Source organism: Mesocricetus auratus, unplaced genomic scaffold (assembly GCF_017639785.1).
Source record: "Mesocricetus auratus isolate SY011 unplaced genomic scaffold, BCM_Maur_2.0 Super-Scaffold_100691, whole genome shotgun sequence".
Classification (NCBI taxonomy): Eukaryota; Metazoa; Chordata; class Mammalia; order Rodentia; family Cricetidae; genus Mesocricetus; species Mesocricetus auratus.
Genome location: NW_024429267.1, coordinates 13,703,104 through 13,720,330, shown reverse-complemented (window position 1 = coordinate 13,720,330; position 17,227 = coordinate 13,703,104). Strand labels below are relative to the sequence as shown.

At 42.8% G+C, this 17,227-nt stretch overlaps 1 protein-coding gene across 2 annotated transcripts in view; it reads right to left on the bottom strand.

Annotated features, from left to right (window-relative positions):
- Wdr72 (WD repeat domain 72) overlaps window positions 1-10,222 on the bottom strand; it is a 169,249-nt gene extending 159,027 nt beyond the window's left edge. For both annotated transcript variants that reach the window (XM_021229378.2, XM_013116125.3), the window contains exon 1: window positions 9,963-10,222. The gene's annotated coding sequence lies outside the window, so the exon portion shown is untranslated. The remainder of the gene's footprint in view (window positions 1-9,962) is intronic.
- Between the last annotated feature and the right edge of the window lie 7,005 nt (window positions 10,223-17,227).

Sequence of the window (17,227 nt, the reverse complement as noted above, 5' to 3'; positions counted from 1 at the left end):
GAAGTATTTCCTGGACACTTCACCTCCTGCTTGTCAAGCTGTGTAGTCCCAGCACTAACAAACAAACAACAGCTAAGTGTGTTCTGTGCAGGCATTGTTAGAGAGATGGGTGTTAGCGTGGGAAAAGACACATGAGAAGCTCAGGGTAACTTATGGTGAGTGACACACACTTTCATGTTTCATGTCTATTCAATCTGGGAACAGTTCAGAGAACATCAGTCCCCACATTTAAAACCTCAGGGTTAGGCCTTAAAAGAATTTGGCTTTTTCAGGGATTTTGTTGTTGTTGAGTGGTTAGTTGGTTTTAAATTGTGTAACATTTAACTATCCATACATTCATACTGAAAAGCAGTTGTTTTTTTTTTTCATCTAAAACTACCTAGCACTTTCTAGTCCATGTTTAAAAGGTCTATTTCATTATTTTTAAATCATGTATGCCTGGTGGTGCAGGGGGGGGGTAGGGATGGGAGTATGTACCCCTGGAGGCCTGAAGAGGGCCTCCTGCGGTTGGAGTTACAGGAAACTGTAAGCCAATCGATGTGTATGCTGGAACCAAACCTAGGTCCTCTGGATGAGCTCTCAAATGCTCACAAACACTGAGCCATCTCTCCAGTCCTATCTTCATTCTTAATTAAGTCAAAAACAAAATAAACTTTATTTTTGCAATTGTTGGGCTGGGCTTCACAGAACAGGGAAAGGCGAAAAACAAACTCTCATCTCTCAATGTCCTCGCTATTGAGTCACCCGGTGGTTAACTTTAAATAAGTGTTTGTGCTGTTGGCAAAGTGGTTGTTTTTGTGTATGTGTGAATTCTACAAGCCCATTCAGTGTTGAGTCATGTGTTTTTGTCATTTCCACTAACAATATGGAAAACACCTTGCCTAGTATATTTGCTTAGGTTGACACATTGAAAATAAGAAATTAATCTGTGTAAGAATAAATCTCTGGTTCCTGTTTGGTGACGGGATCTCCTCTTCCCACATGCTCCTGCCCAACACCATAGTGGAGTCTGCACCATGTCAGTGCTGCTTCCCTCAACTCCTCAATTCTGTGTGAAATAAACTTCTATTCATAAAATAAAAAGAATAAATTGCATTAAAAAGCATATCCTTAGAAGTCATGTGTCCACAGAGTCATGACATTGCATGTGCTGGTTTTCTTTTTGAAAATGTCCAGTAAAACAACAAACACTAACATATATGTTCCTTGTGTGCTGCTGGACCACATGACCACAATACACTGTGACAGTGAGATCCTTTTCTTCACCATTATTTTATCCTCGTTTTTTTGAGACAGTGTCTCTCATAACTTAGGCTGGATTTCAACTACCTATGTAGCTGAGGATAACCAGTTCTGATCCTCCTGCATCTACATGCCAAATACTGGATTACTTGGGATTACTGAGCTCCCTCTGCCTCTTTAAAACCCTATGGGGTGGGGGTTCTGGGTAAACATTTCAGTTATTAAGAGTAGGGACTGCTCTTGCAGAGGACCCAAGCTCTATTCCCAGCACCTACACTGGATAGCTCAACGCAGCCTATACTTTAAGTTCCTAGGGATCCAGTTCCTTCTTTGGAACTCTCTGGGAACTTGCACTTTCATTCATATACCCAAACATACATAGGCACATACTTATAAAAAGTAAAAGAAAAAAAAAGTATGTTGAAATTCTACCAACACAAAGGACTTTCCTTGTGCCTTTGTTTCAGATCCTTTCTGTCCTTTAGAAAGCAGAGTCATTTACACATGAGCATCCTTCTGTCACTTCAGTATTCCAGTTTTGCCTTACTGTAACTTATTGTTTTCCTGTGTGCCATGCTAATCTCTTATAATAACTTCCTTGTCTTCGTACCAAGTTTCATTGTCGGCCACCTCAATGCCTCCCTTCTCAGCTCTCACTCTTTTTCTCTGGCCTGCTTACCTTTATTTGTTTGCATTTGCTTTGAAATCCTTACCATATACCCTCAGTGTGCCAGAGACTTTGCCTCATTGTAGGAATTTCCACAAGAGAGACAAAGACTGTCACAAACCACTAGGAGTTTGTCTGTGTCTGAGGAGAGAACTGCCCTGAGTCTTTCTGCGGGGCAGACACCATGTTTAAGCAAGTGCTGGAGCCTGTGGGGAGACAACTATGGCATGGGGAGTAGTGAGGGCAGGAGGAACTCATGCAGAAGAACAATGGCAAGGTTCAAAGCCCGAACCTTACATACCTGCTGAGAACCCTTTCCATCTTGTCTGGCTATAACAAGGCCAGTGCCTCCACCACTGGCTCCAGCCCAGGGTGGTAAAACCCAGGCATCTGCCTTCTAGAAATCACAACGACAGCTAGAGGACCAGTGGTATGAGCACCCACAGGTAGGGATCTCACTGAGAAAGACATCTTTCCTGAAGTTGGCAGAAGCTGGCCTCTCACCCCTTGACTCTTCCAGGACAAATATGTTTTCCCAAAGCTCCGTTGTCCCTAAGCCTTGACTCTGACATTACGTTTGTTTGTTTGTTTGTTTGTTTTTCTCCCAGTTCCATACAAATCAATAACGAATGTGAATCCACTGTTATTGAATCAACTCCTTCTTCCTCCAGAAAAGGCAAAGGGCAGTGGGGCCACCTACAGGGGAACAAGTCTGTTCAGAGAATCATCTGAACACTCAATCCTGGTGCTTTCTGCCAGTGCAGTGGCCAGGACTAGGCTCTTTGGAAGCCTTTAAGTCCTTCTCCTACACCGAATGCTTATACCTACACCTTACACCTACACAGGCAGTTGGAGATAAAGGACTTGAGGATTTTAACACAAATGAATATTGTCTTACTTAAACCCCTGATGTGTGTACCTGTGACTGTCAGCCCATTTGTATATACCTGCCTGTGGAGGTCAGAGGACAACCCCAGCTGTTACTCCTCAGATGCCATAAACGTGTTTCTTTGAGACCAGGTCTCTTCCTGACAGAGAGCTCACTGATAGGCTAATCTGGCTGAGGGTCTAGCCCCATGAGGGTCTAGCCCCAGGGATCTGCCTGTCTCTGCCTCCCAGAACTACTTACAAGTGCTATGGCCACACCAGGTTCTTTAAAAGCCTCTCTCTCTCTCTCTCTCTCTCTCTCTCTCTCTCTCTCTCTCTCTCTCTCTCTCTCTCTCTCTCTCTGTGTGTGTGTGTTTGTACACATGTGAAGTCAGAGGATAACTTAAGGGAGTTGACTCCTTCCACCAAGTGGGTGCTGGGCATTGAACTCAGTTTCTCCATCTTGGTAGCAAGTGTATTTACCTGTCCCTTCTTACCTCTGTGGGATCTCTGTCATAGACCCAACAGCTCTATTTCCTTTTTGTTTTCCTCATATAATCTCTTTAGGACACAGCATCTTCCTGGCCTTGACTCTTCTCACTTCTCCTTTGAGAACACATCCATAATTCAGTCGGCTTTCTCTCTCCTTCTGAGTCATATAGAAACCATAGAAATCATTGCAGATTTCACTTGCATGTGCTTACTAAATACCAGCTATCACTTTGACACTGGACTGGGGAATTTTCCACCTTTCCTATTTCATCTGCATACCTGTCATTTAGCATTTATTCCTAGGGGGAAAGAGGCTTAGCTAATCTGAATTCCTTGGTGAGGAATAATTATATCTTATGTCTGTCTGACCTCAAGGCCCAATACACATCTCAAAGGGCATGAGAGTGAGGGTTGAGACAACATCATCTCCTGTTTACAGTCCACACGAGCAAGCCTGTACCCCAAAGAAAAGGAAGCAACAGAAAACAAGTACAACTTAAGCTCAACCACAGGGTGACTAAGGTTCAAGCCACTCTTCAGTCTGAGGGTGAATCTGCAAAGAGATTTTTGTTACTTAATCTACAAAACCTACTAATTACACCCTCAGTCAAGGGTGTCAACAGTAGTTAATTCAAAGCACTGGGACTAAACAAAAACAGAAAACCTGTTGATAGAGTGATCGTGCACCCTAAGATTGGAACTCAGAGATGACTTCCGCACAGGGTGTGCCCTCCAGTTGGTCCAGGCACTGGCTGAACCTTCAGGCCAGCAGAAGCAGCACCATGCTGCATGCTAACCTTCCCAACCTCTGCCTATTCCAAAGCTGTCCCTGGCAAGGAGGACACTCCTGCTCTGCTCTGCTAGGTTCCTACTGACCTAAGAAGTCACTCTATAGCAACAGTCACCACTTCTGTCCCTGGGGCATAAATAAATGCTCAACTCCTACAGTTCATGGGCCAATGAGGGCCTAAGAGGCCTTGGATCGATCCAACCCATTTTAACTAGCAAGAAACTACCTAGTAATAGCTCGTTTGTATTTCTTGGAGGAGGGACACCAGAAACCCTTATTTCATTCTCCACAATAATCAGAGGGCACGCGGCTAGGGCAGCACCATCTCCCAGCTGCTGGTTACATCAAAGGCTTGAAGCACAAATTCAATTTTATGATGTTAATCTCGGCCTGCCACTCAGAAATTTTCTCTGAGGGACGTGATTTTTTTTCCCCTGGATTTCATTTTAAGAATGATTTTTTTTCCATCCTCAATCAATAAAGATATGTTTTCATCAAAAGACTCCATCTTGGCAGAATTCAATTGGCTATCTCAATCCCTTTTGGTGACACGGTATTAATTAAAATAGTTTGTGTTGCACCTCGGCTGGCAAAAGAGGCAGTGAAAAAAACGCAGGTACTCAGAACGCATGTTCTAAATGCAGCAACACAGAGGCCAGAAAATAATTTGCTCCTTCTGCAGGTGACAGGCATTAGCAATTCAAGGGTCATTCTGTCTCACTTTCTGTCACTGGAAAAGAGAAAGAAAAGAGGGAAAAAAAAAAGGCTGCAGCTCTTCTGGTCAGAATTTTGTTCAATAGAAAACAGAAGTGTACGTAAACAGAATTCTCCAAATCCTGCCCTTCTGGGACCACAGGACAAGTAATTACCTCTGCACCCAGGGTGTGGTGGGCTGCTTAGAATCAGTTTCTGTTCCTCTTAGGCTAAATACGTAATGGAAGGAAGAGAACACAGTGATTAAGAAAATCACTTCCCAACTCTGAAATAATGATTACAATCAAATACTCTGTGTTTCTTGAAAGCTGGCATGGAGAATTATTTAAAGTTTCTCTCAGCTACAAGAGGAGAATACTACAAAGTGTGTCACAAAAAGCAAAGCCATTTGGATTTGATACTCACGTAGAAAGTGGGTGCTGATCGACCCCAGTACACACTTAGGAAGTGCCTGACTCAGGAGTCTACCAAACACGGAGGTGGGGCATCCTCTTCCTGAGGTGCCTACAGATCATGGAACCTGTGTATCCTGAGGGACAAGGTCTGCAGTCTGGTTTCCTTAAGATGCAGAGAGTCAGACTCAGGGTGAATTTGCCCTGACTGGATGAGGATTGAGGAGGATTTTCAGTGTGTGTGTGCAGGGGATTGGGGGGTAGGATTGTGGGTGCATGTGTGTGTATGTGGGTGGGTGAATGTGTGTGTGTGAATGTGTGTGTGCGCATGTGTATGTGTGTCAGGGGGTGGGGGGTGAATGTGTGTGTGTGAATGTGTGTGTATGTGGGGGGGCAGTGTCTGAGTGTGTGCAGACGGGTATGCGGAGGGGACTGTGTGGGGATGTGCATGTGTGTTCATGTGGGTGTGTGCACGCAGGGGTGTGCATGTGAAGGTGTGTGTGTGGGGTCAAATACTGAAATACTCAGTTGGGAATTTATATCTAGAATAGACAGAAAATGAGGAACAATCTAATAAAATAGTTCATGATTAAACTAAGTCCCGCCCCCACCCTTCCAAGGTCTGAACTAATCCATCTACTGTAATTCTTGATAGCCTAAGGACCTTCATCTGCAAGTGTTTAGAGAAAACTGTTTTAGATGACACATTGTTTAGCTTTAAAAATAGGGGATAAAAGCATCAAATTAAGGGAAAACCTGTCCATACACACTAGATAGCCAGTGAGGTCTGGTCTCAGTGAAAAAACCATGCCTGAACATGTAAGATAAGGAGAGATAGATAAAGATAGATTTCCAGGCTTTATACAGGCACACATTTGCAAGTGCACCACATGCATGCCTGTATATATCAATAGTTTCCATAGGTTCAACATCACATTAGAGTTCTGTTCAAATGAAGATTCCTAGGTTTCCCACTGGATGGAACCTCTCAGGCTGAGTCCACGAATCAGAATCTACACTGGAGCTCCAGTGACATTTACACGTAAGCTAAGCAACTTAACTCAGTCTTGGCTTGATTATGTCTGAACCGTATGTAAATTAGTACAATGAACAAATGGTCAAGCTAATTGATTAAATCAAAGAAAATGAACAAAGGGAACAAATATCCCAAAAGAATATTTCTCACCTAATTTCTTATGCCAAATAATCACAGTCTGCTGAGAATGGAAACCCAGCCTGAACTAGGATTTCAGTAACCAACAGGGCTGGTCTGGACCCTGTAGAACAATTTTTCTCTACAATGAACAAAACCTGCAGTAATTAAATTCCTTTTTCTGTCTACTGGTACCTACATGGTAGGTATAATCTTTCCACACCTTGCAGGGCATTGCAACAAAACTCTTTTCTTTGAACTCATGTAGTCATAAGAGGCAGAAAGGGGCAACTTGAGGTATTCATTTATTTAGCCAACTTGCAAAAAGCTTGGGATATGGGGAACTAACTTCTTCATACTCAAGTTAGAATATAAAAGAAAAGACTTCTGTCTTTAAAAGGATTTTAGAAGCTGAGCATACCAAAGAGAAATCAAAAGGGTACAATTCCTTAAAAACTTCCCCTCAAAATGTTCAGTTAGCATTTTAAGAATGAATAATGAATTCATCATTTCATCCAAAATAATGAATCTATCCACAATACCTCTTCCATGACATCCCCCCCCCCAAACCTTCACTTAAATAGCTCAGAAGGAAATGATGACTGGAACTTGGAGTGGAGATACCATCAGACTCATGTAGGGATGCAGATTTTTTTTTATGGCAAGAGAACACATGAAGAGTAGGAAGACCTTCTTCCCAACTCAGGATGTAATGTTTGGAGAACAAGGGCAATAGCAAGAGCAATAATATAATTTTAGACTTTATTTCAAATCATACCAAATAAGTTGTTTATTGGTCTGCTTTTAAAGTACATTTTTACATCTATATGTGTATGTATGCCACATGTGTACAAGTGCCCCTGAAGACTTGAATCCCCTGGATCTAGTGTTATAGGCAGTTATGAGCTATCTGACTTGTGTGCTGGGAACTGAACTCTGATCTTTTGGAAGAGCTGTAAGTGCTCTTAATCCCTGAGCATCTTTCCAGTCTGTGCTGGCCTACTTGTCATGATATAAAGGAGAGTCGTAAGTTGTGCCTGTATGAACCACAGTCTAGTGTTTACCTATGTCTACCCAGGGCAAGTTCTGTAGGGTAGGACACTGAGTGATGACACTTCACCCTACAGGAAAGTGCTTTGTGGACAGTTTAGTCTTCCTACAGCCTCTGGAAGGAAACACCCATACAGAGTTGGTGCTAAAGTAGCATGAGACCTCTCATTTTACATTTGAGGACAGCAAAACCCAGAGGTAAAATATTTTAGCAAGGTCTAGCTATAGTCAACAGAGCAAAGGTTTGGAAGGAAGCCAGAGAGTCTACAAATTAGCTGTGAACAAGTATGAATGAAGACTTGCTTCCCTGTTCTCCATCTTCCCAAGACAGGTCAGTATGTGGATACTCATCCCAAGAATGTGCCTCTGAGGTGGACACACAGGGAAGAGGGCAGTTGGGGAGAATACCCTTGGCTGTGGATGTACATTAAACTATGTCATAAAGCCATTTAAGATCCCATCTGCTCTTTAGGCTCACAGCTCACTTCCAGCTCCCAGGCAACACACTCACCAACTGTGAACCAGGAGGGTGTCATCCTGTTCTTTCTTGAATGTTGAACATGTATGTGTAGGACCTGATATTTATTTTGAGATAAATTTTATCTTAATAAAAGAAAAAGAGACAAGTTATGGTGACAGAAGGATCAGGAGTTCAAGGTCACCTCCAGCAACATAGAAAACTTGAGGCTAGCCTTGGCTACATGAGACCTGTGTCAAAACAAAATGGACAGTAAATCCCCTGAATGACTATTAATTGCAGGCCCTGTACTGTTTTTGTTATATCCTTCACTGATCTGCAAAACATCCTAGGGGAATTATCCTGTGTAGTCAAGAGGAAATGAGACATGGAGAGTAAAGGTAGTCTGTCTAAGGTCCCATCAATCCTAAACCCCATGCCCTTAGTCAGCTGCAGAGATGACCAGCATGCCAGCGCACCTTCTAGAACCAAGCAGAAAGTCCACAGTCCAAATTCTGCAGAGTAGTAATCCCTAGCACAAGACACGTGTATGCTAGGAAGAGTTCAAATACCCTTGCTGAGAAGTCTTTCTTCTGAAAATTAAGAGAAAACACCTCCTCACAAACACCAACACACACACAGAGTCAATATAGGAAAGGACTCAATGGACTTCAAGACTGAGCTGGAACTAGAGCTGAGAACACAGTTCAATACTTTCCACCAGATTCCCACCATAACCACTGGCCTCTGACCCTGCCCAGTGGTGAGCAGGGTCCAGAAATCTTAACAACACGTTTTAAAAAAATGACCCAGAGGAGTGCCACCTATAATGTGCTGGCAGAGCAGTTACAGGGGCAGCTACTAGGAGTGATTGTGAGCAACACTAGTATTATTAAGCAACAGAAATAAGCGAATTGCCAAGATCTGGGATATCTGAACAGAGCAGTCTTGAAACCCTGGGATGTCCTGATACCAATACTTTCAAGGTGCCTCACAATTACCTCAGAACTCCTTCTCCTCAGTGAAACTCTGCATGAGGGCCCCAGATTTCTCATGCCTCTCTTGGGCAGAGACAATAGGAGAGCCTCTACATATGGAGAAGCACAGCAGCAAACACTGTCTTGAGAAAGAAGTTCCAATTTACATTTATCCTCCAAAGAAGCAGAAATATGGGACTCAACACAGGAGACTAATTTCTGTGGTTTTTGAGGTTCGTCTCTTTTTAGAGCGTCCTGTGGAGGGCAACGTACCTTCTCCTTTCAGTGTGCTCTTTACAGAATTCACTCTTTGAGGCTGTTAGTATCAAAGGAACTAAGAGAAATGAACAAATGATGTAAAAAATGAAAGAAAGAAGAAAAAGGACTCCAAGTACCTGTAAGCACTTGCTAGAGCATGAGCTTGCTTTCTTCTCCCCTGGTAACCGAGATTCCTGGAAGGTTGGAGGAGGGACTCACAGACCCCCACCACTGTTCCACGGAGCTACCAATAGTTGATGACTTCTGGGTCAGGGAGAGGCAGCTTAAGGGTGTGGCCCCTGCTAGATGCACCATGCTTCAGTGGATAGCCCCAATACATGTGTGTAATTAGGCAGCACAAACTGTACTTTGTGGACTATTTAAAAAAAAAAAAGGAAGATTTAAAGTTGGGAAGGGGGAGTGCCATGGTGGGGAAGGAGTGGGAGTGAATGTGATCCAAATAGATTTTATACATATATGAAATTCCCAAAGAGTTCATAAAATATGTGTAGAAAAAAGTCCAACTTAAAGGTGGGGAAAGACAGAGTAAATGAAAAACCTGTCTGTGAACAGGGTCAGGGGAGAGGCCAGAAAGAGAAGGGAAGTGAAAGATTTAATATTTGCATCAGGTGAAAAATAGTCCCCAAACTGACCTAGTGCCCATAGCTGACCTTGAACTCCTTGGGACAGACGACCTCCCGGAGGAGGAAGGAATGGCTTAAGGCAGAACCAGGCTCAGGGCAGACCATTGTTAACTGTACACAAACGAGCTGGAAGGAATGAAGACTGCTGGACTGGAATCACTGCCCTGGAGGGCTTCTTGCTGGCAGGTCACCTTACCCAGGTTTTCTTAAAACAGCCATGCCCCTGCCACCCCATATGATTCAGCCTCTCCAAACTCACCAGAGTCAGGTCTTAACTGAGCAGATCTTTCTTTAGAGCTGTCTTGGCCACGGGTGGTAACAGGAGCTTCCCTTAGTCCTGTGTCCCCAGCAGCCTTCAGCTGTCACAGCCAGCAGGAGCTCACCTCCGCGGGTCTTTCTTCCTGCGGAGCTAGCTGTAAAGTCATAGAAACTTTCTCCACCAGAAAGGCAAGTGCTCCAAAGTATCCAGGAGCAGGTTCCCAGGGAACCCAAGGTGGAGCCGGCTAATTGCGACTGTCCCCAGGCCCACCCTACAGATGCACAGCTTCTCAGAAAGGGAGGAGCATGCGCCTTTCTCAGAGTTGGGCCAAACCCACAGGTGACAGGGCTGGGCTAGGAGGCTTCTGGTGGGATCCGCCTCCACCTGCCTGCCCCGCCCAGGCTGTCGCTGACCCAGCTGGCTCCAGTCCGGCCAGCTTCCTACTGCCCTTTCTCCAGCAGTGAACTTCCTGCCTCTGACCAGGGCCAGTCCTTCCAGGACTCTGTCGCTGAAACCCAAGGAGGTCAGGTGCCAGAGCACCAAGGACTTTGGTAAGGGCTAGCGGTTTCTCAGAGAGAGCCTCCTGTGAGTATGAAGTGCTGGTTTATACTGTTAAGACTGCTAAAGGTACTAGGGAAAAGCTCGGTCACTAAAATGCTGACCTCACAAATCAGTAAAAATGTATAGCTTGGAGGCCTGTGCATTTATAATGCCAATTCTGGGGAGGTGCAGACAGGCCAATTCCTGGGGTCTGCAGCTTGACAGAATCCCTGGACTCTAGGCTATGAGCCACCTTGCCTCAAAAAATCACCTGAGAGTGTTGTATAGCTTACACACACACACACACACACACACACACACACACACACACACACACACACACACACACACACACGGACAGCGAGGCAGAGAAGGACAAATTCATTCTCCTAGCATCCCTCTGAGCCTTGGCTATGAGAGTGGTCACTTTGAGTAAACTGAGTGTGTTGGAAAAATGGGAGGGGCCTCTGCTGTTCTCTGGTCACCCAGTTGCTTAACCCTTCAAACCATGATGTCTCTGGATTAAGAGACCGTTGCAAATAGGCAGACAGAGATTTTAGCCCCTGTTTTATCAATAATGCTGGTTCTCAGGTGCTCAGGACACCCAGGAGGGCTGATTCCACGGTTGTAGATCTCCTAGGAAAGGCCTTCCTCTCCCTGTCTCAGGCCTTGCATTCTCCGTCCCTTACTAGTTTCCTATTCTGGATCCAGCTGGAGCCCCCCTCTCCCTCCTAGACAATGCTGCCCCACACTCCATCCACAGAGTTTCTTCCTTTGAGTCATGGCAATTACTACAGCTTACTGTCACTGCCCTTCCTTGGCCTCCTCTGCCACACTGTGGCCCTGTAAAAGATGGAATATGGAGCTCACAATAGATAGCTAAAACCTTGCTGAAGGAAGCCAAGCATGTAACTGTGTAACCTCTACCAAGGGCCCCAGCCTCTTCTCCCCAAAACCTTGATAACCTTCCACCATTAGTTCTGATCTCTAAGTGTGCATCAAAGTTAGGGATTCCACGTGCGCCTCATCCCTGAGACTCTCTTCCACCTTCTGGGCAGAACCCTCAACTCTAGTTTTAACAGAGGTCCCAGCATGTGGGAACAGTTTGGGACTTGGTTGCTGTCATAAAAGATCTGACGTAGTAACTTAATGTTTTACACAACACCCTACTCCGGGTCTTACTCCATTAGGCCATGATGTTTTCAGAACCAAGAAGAATAGAGGCCAGTGAGCACTCAGGAGGCAGACACAGGTGGATCTTTATGAGTTTGGGGCCAGCCTGGTCTACAGAGCTAGTTCCAGGACAGCTAAGGCTAAGGCTACATATAGAAACCTTGTCTTAAAAAGCCAAATATATATATATTTGTTCTTTCCCTCTTCATTTGAAACAAGATCTCCTTCAGTAGCATAGTCTGGCCTCAAACTCAGGTCGCTCCTATCTGTATTTCCCAAGCAACGAGATTACAGGCTTCACCACCACCAAGCCCAGCCTGTTTAGCAGTCTTTATACTAATGTAGCAGTGACAGTATTGGATTTATCTGAACCCTGTGACCCTGATAGACAGCAGCAGCAAAAGGTAAAGAAACCTGTCTAACTGTCTTCCAGTGAGAGCTTGAAGGAAGCCCCTTCCCCAAAGGCTTGAGGAAACATTCCTGAGGCCATTCTTGTTCGTCCATGAACAGGCTGGACAAACCACCATTCCTCCTGTCAGAAACGATTAACTGGACATTTGTATCGACTGAGCAGTTTTGAATAGATTTTACTACTTTCGTTTGACCATATTGTAGCCTTCTCTCTTTCTGTGTTCTTGAGCTTTGACCACACTCAGTGCAGACCATCACACAGTGTTCCCAGCCCCTCTGGAAACAGACCTCTCTTTTGCCTCTTCTCCACATCCTACTGTCTCTCAAATTGCTTACCCGTCCCTAGACCTTTCTAGTGTAACATTTGAGAGGCTGGTGGATTTCAGGGTCAAATTTTTCTCAGTAGTTAGCAACCAACAGAACAAGCTGTCTAATTTAGTAGGCACATAGTTCATCTACGACAACCTGTATTGTTAGTAGACTCAAAGCAGTTCCCGTGTCTGATTTGTGGGAGGAGAGCTCCTTCCCTGTCCCTTTGTGAAAGCCTCACGTGTGAGTAGAATTGTTTTAGCATGCTCTGGGCTGTATGCTAGTCTCTGCTCATGACACAGTTGCTTCTGCGTTCCTAGCCATAGCATGGCATCCTCTTCTCTTTTCTCCTGTTTCTGGTTCCATGTTCAAAATACTATCACTGAAACACAACCCTGTGAATTCTGAACCACAACCCACGTGGTAAACAATGTTATTTCTCTCATATTTATTTGTATATGTTTGTTCACATGTGAGCACATGCACACATATGTAGATGTCAAAGGATGACTTTTAGGAGACAGTTCTTTCCATATACTTACTCTATGGGTCCCGAAGACTGAAATCAGGTGGTCAGGATTGACTACAGGCATCTTTACCTGCTGAGCCATTTCACTGGCCCTAGTACAAATTGATTTTTCTAAGAATCAATCAGTGCATTAAAAGAAATACACAGACAAGGAAGTAGAGAAAATATATTCCAAATTATGCCAAACAGAAATAGCCATCTTTACCTGCACATTTTGTAACATTTCTGGATTCTCTCTTTGCAAAAATAAAAAAATCTTTCCACATGATTGTAGTTTTATATAGGTGTCATTGATATTCTTCCCATCGAAAGATGATGAGAAGGTTACTATGCACCTGGGTCATCTTTGTCATCTGAATCCTTTGTGACTACTAAACTAATAGATTGTAGTATGATTGCTTTCTACTTGCTGGATATTTGCTTCCAGCTTTTAGATAAAATATGCTGTGTTGGATATTTTCTTAGAAGAGATTTCAGCAGCAGAATTGCTAAGTCAAGATAATCACCATTTGATGTGGCTCTGTCTCCCTATTCATCTTTCTTGCTGTGTTTGTGAAATTCTCTTCTTCTCAGTCTAGGAACTGAGATGTTTCATGATATGATATGATATGATATGATATGGTATGATATATGATGATCCCCCAATAAGGGATTTTCTCAGCCCTCTAACTCCTTCCTCAATGATAAATTTTTTAGTTATTATTTGAAAACATATTATTATATGTGTATGTTTGTTTCACCTGCATCTGTGTGCCTCATTTGTGTGCAATGCTTGTGGAGACCAGAAGAGGGCATCACATCTTCTGGGGTTGGAGTTACAGACTTTAGTGAGCTGCCATATGGGTGCTTGGAACTTAACCTAGGTTCTCTGAAAGAATAACAAGTGCATTTAAATGCTGGAACATCTCTCTAACTCCAATAATTTATTGTTTTAAAGTTGAAATTGAATGCCAGAGAACATTTATGCTACCTTCAATATGTTCAAGTTTGTGTCTATCTTTATTTTGAGAGAGTGTCTCAAGCACACAGTACTCTTTACCTCTTCAGTTGTCAGGGTACCGTGTGTGTGCCTCCAGGCATGGGTCTAAACACAGTTATATTCTTTAAGAAGTATCTTGAGTTACAAAGATACCCCCCTTCCCTCCCACTCTATCAATGAGGTTAGCAAGATCATAATGCTTTATTTTATAATCCCTTCATAGCAAAACTACTGGATGCAGAAAAGTAAGTACAAAGATAAGTATTTCAGAGAAGCCTAAATGTGTTGCTTTGATGGTAAGATACTATCAAGTAGAGCTCTTGTCTTTAAGCTCTGAAAGAGTTTTGCACAATTAAATATATCTGAATAAGAGGTGATTTATTTCTGGTGTATTATGATATAGAAGAGCCTGGAAATATTGCCCAAGGAAGTAATTCTGGCCAATTTTTGAAAAAAAGTATATAACATGATGGCTTAGTATGTGTCCAAAGACTCCTTGACTCTCTTTCATGGGAGTCTGAACCCCTTTGAGTGTGGAATATACTTACTTGTTTCATTTTCTCTAAGATTATTTTTTAACTTTTAGTGTGTATGTGCGTGTGTGTGTGCGTGCGTGCATGCGTGTGTGTGTGTGTGTGTGTGTGTGTGTGTGTGTGTGTGTGTGTTCAGGTACCTGTGGAAACCACAGGGAATGAATTCCCTCTGGACTTTAAGTTATAGGCAGATGTAAGCCACAATGCTGGGACTGGAATCTGGATCTCTTCAAGCTACTCACCTCTGAGTGAGCTCTTCCACCCTCCTATGTAATTTAATTCATTACAGGAAACAACTCTAGAAGGTAAATAAACCAACCCTAGTGTGTTTGTAGGCTGAAGTGGTGCCTAGCAATAAACAGGAACAGGTTACTGATACCTGCGGGAACTTGCCTGGACTTCATATGCCCTTCGTAATGAAAGTAGTTAGAACTAAGAGGCTACATACCATCATCTGATTCCATTTCTGTGTTATTATGAGAAAACAAGACTGAAGTGATACAGATCAGGTTAGTGGTTGGCATAGATATGGATGGCTTGACTGGGTGGTAGGACTCCTATATTTTTAATGTGTTTCTAATTACATGTTTATCTGTCACCATTTCACATGGAAATACAAAAGAGACAGATTTCACTGTGTGTGCAGTTTGAAGATTACATAGAAACTGAAGTAACTTCCATTTAACTGTGTAGAGCTAAACAGGGATAATAGACTACATTTCTTACCATGAAATATCAACTCACCAAAAGAACATCAAGCACACTAGTGCTAACTGAGGCAAAGGCTACTTGAAGGGACGCCACAGCAAGATGACATTTTACAGACAGTAAAAATCATACCTGCATTGTGCAACCTTTATCACATGTCTCTGGAACTGTTTGCAACTCTTGTACCTTGAGTTTAACTTGGTCTGTTTGTGCACAGCCTTCCTTGCCTTAAAGCTGAAAATATTTGGAATTCAGGAAGAATCAGATCAGTGGTCTGTGCATTCTACCCTGCCATTCTCTACGTAACTGTAAATAAACCACACAGCTTTAGACAGATAGATGATCATTTGGCTAGCAAGGGAGTCCTTTTGGACGTGCAAGCCACGTGGGCCCATGAGGCATGAAAATGACTGACATAATTCTGTTCCTACAGAAGGGCAGATAGGCCTGGAGTCTCTGTCTGTCTCTACCTCTGTCTCCTCTAACTCTATCTCTGTTCTTACCCTTTCCCCTTAAATAATAACTATGAGTCAGTAGACACTGTAATAATGGGATCTGACTTCTGCAGAACTACCGACATGCCTGGAAGGAGATGCCCCTCTTCAGGGAAGATCTACTTTGTTGGAGAAGTTTTTGAAGTATCCTATGCATATGTGAACTTTTATTGACAAGTTTCCACTTTAGCATTGAGACCAAGGACTGGTTATGGATCCTGGTTCCAAACAGTTGCCAAACTCTTAAGAGTTTCATAAATCTGGGGTTCCTAAGCCTAGTGGGGGAATTGTTGGTAAAACACAGTCTAGGAGATATTTTAACATGCCTAGAAGAGCATCAAAATCCCAACATATGGAAATAAGATAAATATATAGAGAGGGGGGGAGAAATGTGTATTACTTTGATGTATCCATCTTATATACATTTATGGAATTGCCACAATCTGTCCCATATAGATATATGAATATTATATCTCAACAAACAAAAAATTCATAAATCTAAATAAAATTACAATAGGGATGGCAAGATGTCTCAGAGAGTAAGGGCACTTACTCTCTCCTATGAGTTTGATCTATGGAAGAGAATGGACTCTAACAAGCTGTCTGCTTAGCGTCATGAGCAAGCCATAACACATACTCCCCTCTATCTGCAATAAACATATTCATAAATAAGTATAATTAAAACTTTTTAAAGAATAAAATAAATGTAAAGTCTTTAACAAAATAAAATCATACCACATATACATTAATGTGAAGTTTCAGAGTGCCAGGAATAATGAGCAGCTTCTAAAACCTTCTACAGAGAGAGAAGAGAGATTAAGGGTGACCAAAGAGAGAAGACTAAGTGTTGCTAACAGCAGAAGGTTATTACTGCAGCCACACAGAATGCTAGACTAGAACATTGACACCCATGTAATTTTGAAGGAAAATGAATCTTCAGAATAGCATTCTATATCCAGCTAAATTATCAACCAATTATAACACATTTTCTTCTCAAATATTTAAGAAAACCACCCGCATGTTTTTCTAAGGCAATCAAGAAGAGCATTTAAAAAAACAAAGTAGATGAAGAAAAGAGGACAATAGAATGTGCAGGAAGTTCCTATGAGAATTTGATGAATGAAAAACACAGTCTGAGATATATGACCAAAACCAGACAGTAGCAGTTCACCAAGGAGAGGAAGAGGAAGGCAGGAGAGCTCCTCTTGCCACTTTGCTGAAGGTATTGATCAACTGTAGGAGCTCCCTGGTAAAGTTTTTCGGGTGGCTTATATAAACTATCATATCATCTGAAAATAGTGAAAGTTTGACTTCTCCCTTTCCAAATTGTTTTCCGCTGTTGCCTTATTGTTCTAGATATAACTTCAAGTACAATATTGAAGAGATATGGAGAGGGTGGGCAGCCTTGTCTTCTTGATTTTAGAGGAATCTTGCTAAGCTTCTCTCCATTTAGTTTGATGCTGGCTGTTAGTTTCCTGTATATTGCTTTTATTATGTTTAGGTTTGTTTCTGTTATCCCTGATCTCTTCAAGACCTTTATCATGAAGGGGTGTTGGAGATGCCTTGATAGAGACAGCCAGTACAGGTTT